This window comes from Fundulus heteroclitus, unplaced genomic scaffold (assembly GCF_011125445.2).
Source record: "Fundulus heteroclitus isolate FHET01 unplaced genomic scaffold, MU-UCD_Fhet_4.1 scaffold_288, whole genome shotgun sequence".
Lineage (NCBI taxonomy): Eukaryota > Metazoa > Chordata > Actinopteri > Cyprinodontiformes > Fundulidae > Fundulus > Fundulus heteroclitus.
This window is the reverse complement of record NW_023396698.1, coordinates 174,685-179,034: the sequence shown is the minus strand read 5'-3', so window position 1 is coordinate 179,034 and position 4,350 is coordinate 174,685.

Below are 4,350 nucleotides of genomic sequence, written 5' to 3'. Positions count from 1 at the left end.
AGATGGCTCATCCAAAAAGGATGACAAAGGCAAAAACAGAACTGGCTACTCTGTAGTGACCGCTGACACAGTACTAAAAGCTTTTTCTTTGCCACAAACTACTCTGCCCAAGCTGCAGAATTAGTGGCCTTGACTGAGGCCTGTAAACTCATGAAAGAAAAAAAAATAAAACAAAGTAACCATTTACACTGACAGCCTGTATGCCTTTGCAACCACACACCATTTGCCCAACATTGGAAAAATAGAGACATGATAATATCGACTGGAAAACCAGTAACTCATGCAAATTTGTTAAAAGAACTCCTTCGAGCCGTACACACACAAATAAAACTGACCCTATTTCTAAAGAAATGCTTTTGCAGACGTACTGCCAAACAGCTGCAATGACAGACACTTTCGTGTGCACACTTTCTATGGACCCTGGCCTTTAACTCATGATGTTAAGGGAATGCAAAACCAGGCCCCACAACAAGAAATAAAACTGTGGCAGCGCAATGGTGCTGTACGGACAGATGGCTTGTACACCTGACCAGCAAATAACCCATTCTGCCTAAAAATCTCTATAAATGGGCAGCAATTTTGAGTCATGGGAAGTCCCATGTTCACACGAGGGATGGTGGGGCTAATAAACAAAGTATACACACCTATGGGTTTAACTCTTATGGGGTTTATAAACAAGTATACACCACCTATGGGTTTAATTCTTATTCAAAAATTTTTTGTAGATCATTTCTGATATGTGCAAAACCAATGCTCAGGGGAACCTGAGACCAAAAAGAGGTCAGTTTCCAAAACCTGATTATCCTTTCAACATCTACACATGGACTTTATTGAATTAAGTCCTAGTGAAGGGAAAAATTTTGTCTGGTAATAGTTGATTCATTTTCCAAATGGATAGAACTATTTCCCACAAAACATCCAGATGCGTTAACAGTGGCAACAGCTTTATGTAAAGACATTATCCCTCGCTATGGGATACCAAAAAAAAATCTACAGTGATAATGGATCACATTTTGTGAACCAAATCATTGTTAAAATAGGCCGCCTTTCATATAGACTTAAAAAACCATTGTTCATATCATCCTCAGAGTGCGGCTTAGTTGATAGAACTAACGGAACAATAAAGAACAGACTAAGAGTGCATGGAAGAAACAGGAAGGCCGTGGACTCAGTGCCTAGACCTTGTTAAACTGCACATAACATTACTAAGCCACAAATGGCCTGAAACACCCTATGAAAGGGTGTTTGTAAACCATATAACTGCCCTATTTTGAGAACAAATGGGAAACTGATGATGAAAGCACTCTAGCAGACTATATGAGAAAAATGCTGGAAAAACACAAACAAGTGACAGAAACAAACTGACAGTGTTACAACTTCTGTGTCTCCACGGGAAAACCATTAGTTGAACCAGAGGGACTGGGTTCTGATAAAAAGCATAAAGAAGAAACATTGGCATTCACCTAAGTGGGAAGGACCTTTCCAGGTTTTGCTGAACCACTGGAACTGCTGTAAAGATTGCAGAGCGGAGCACATGGATTCACTTAAACACATTGCAAAAGAATCATTAAACATAACTTAAGTCACAATTTCCATTATTGCATTCAATTTGACTATATTAGTCTGCCTCCTAGTGATTGCTTTGTGGTATCTGTTGTAGTATTGTAATTCTTCAACGACCCTCAGAGTAGTCCGTTGTACAAAGGGGGTTGTATTTCTAGTATACATCGTCTCAAATCGGTGAAGATTGTCCACACCTCTGCCGAGGGGTCTTTAGGAAGGATTTCAATCTGCAAACAGAATGCTAACTGAAAAGGGGAAAAGACTTGTGTGGTTGGGGATAGCCATCCTAACCGTGGCAGCAGTAGTTATATGGCTATGGGAAGCTCAAATTCCTCATGGAACTAAAAGAGCCAGAGAACCAAGAAGAGTGGGCCACTACAATCCTAATCCTTCCCAAATTATGAAACTATTACAAAATCCATGTAAAGAGTCGAAAGATGACAAAAGAACTGAAGAGCTATATTTTTGTTATCAGAATAATAAGATCCGGACTGTGATTAGTTTTAATAAAGACTAATTCAAGATAGGAGGTTACAAAGCTTCTGATTGGAAAGGTTACAAATGGTATTTAGATGGCACAGGAATGAAACAGACAGGGCACAATTGGGAAAATGTGTTTGAGACAACAGATCATACGTGGAGACAAAACACATATGGTACGAGTAACATTGCCAGACAGTGGAAAGGAAAGGTGAAACTAACTGATGCCAGTAATACTATTTTCCTGACGAAAAATACCACCCATAAACCTTTCGGAAAACCAGCCAGTTTCAGAAAATTTAAAGATCCTCCCTGTCATGGTTTAGCCCTGTGTATTTGGCGCCCTCACCAGACAGATCCGTGCATTACCCTTGTTTTCTGCCCAAACCTGACAACAATAATGATGCCTGAAGTTACTTTAGGACAAAAAAAACTGTCTCTCCAATAACTCCACACATATATGTAGATCCTACTGCAGATGATTGGTTCAAAAATTACCACAGGAATGTCCGGAAAAAGCAATAATTGGCTTTTAATGGTGGAACAAGCTGCTCATACTGTATCACAGGTTTGTTTAGTTTGTATGGGTCCCAGAACCCTTGCTACAGGTTGTACCAGCAACAATGACTCCTGAATGTCTGACTGAAATAATGAATAACACAGTGCCTTCTGGAAACTGTACATTCTGGGACACTATTTACCCTCTAACTACTGAAGATAAAGGAAAACCGCTGTTTTCACAAAACATGTGGCTCCAGGTAACTTCACATGTGTAAATAGAACTGGATCAGGCAAAAAATTAGGAAAGTTAAATGAGACCCAGTGTACAGAAATACTTTCAGTAAACATAACTTTCAAACCTGTAGCACGTAGTGACAATCTGGTGGTGGTGTGGGGATAATAGATTGTTTGACAAACTCCCTTATAACACCATTGGCCTTTGTGCATCTGTGACATTGATTTTGCCAGTTTCTATAACTCCACTTACAGTACGGGAATTATTGACCGCGGGGAAAAGTGTTTTTCCACAGCGCTTGGCAAAAAAGAAACAAGAGAGCAGTACAAGGTTGGAGTGAGGACGATCCAACTTATATTGATAGCATAGGAGTTCCCCGCGGAGTTCCAGATGAGTACAAAATCGTAAATCAGATTGCAGCAGGATTTGAATCTTTTATTTGTTGGTGGTGCACTATAAATAAAAACATAGACAGAATCAACTACAATCCATTATAACGTTCAGAGATTAGGTAATAAAACAGAACAAGGTTTTGCAGCCATCCATGAACAACTGTCAGCTACCTCTTATAATGGCTTTCCAGAACAGAATTGCTGTTGATATGCTCCTAGCAGAAAAAGGAGGTGTCTGTGCCATCTTTGGAGAACAGTGTTGTACCTTTATTCCAAATAACACACTGCGGCAGATGGCAGCTTGACAAAGGCCCTAGAAGGCCTCCGTTCCTTAAACAGCAAAATGAAAGACCATTCTGGAGTTGATACATCTATGTGGGATGGCTTTGGAGAAGTGTTTGGAAAATACAAACAGCTAGTGGTATCAATTTTAATGTCTATTGCTGTGTTTGCAGCTATTCTGACCTTATGTGGATGTTGCTGTATTCCGTTTATAAAAGCATTGTGCACTAGAGTGATAACAACAGCCATACAGCCCGTAAAAGAGGAAATGTATGCGCTGCTTGCAACTGAAAAAATCATCAGCTGATTCTGAAAATGAAGACGAAGAGACATCTCTTAATTTTCCAGACCTGTATCCTGATCCCGACGACTGTGACGACCTCTGGGTGTAACCTTTAAGTTGTGAATGAATTTATGGTTGAAAATCTGACAAGAAGAGACCAATAAAGGATGAAACATAGCTTAAAGTGAATAAACAGGAGGGTAATGTTGGATTTATTATAGTTATTCTACTTTTAATCTATATTCTAGTTATATTATGTTTCACTTATAACAACTAAATCACTATGCAATCTTATATTTATACTTATTACTGAAGTGTTATTTCTCCTTGTATCAGAACACAAGCATGCGAGCAGTTGCAGGTTGCACCCAATTGTATCTTGCAGCTGCCTGTGGAAGATAAAGAAGTTACTCCCATAACAATGAATGCTGTTGTTGTGTATTGGTTCCCTGCCTAATAGATTTCAACTGGTTTGTTCCCCTTCCCTCAGCAGTTGAAATCCTGTGTAACTAGGGCGTTCCAATTTTCAATAAAAAGCCTGGCGAGCGGAGACTGCTTCAGAGTGGTTTGGAGGATTGTAAACTGAACGGTCTCCGAGCACTCTCCTTGCAAGA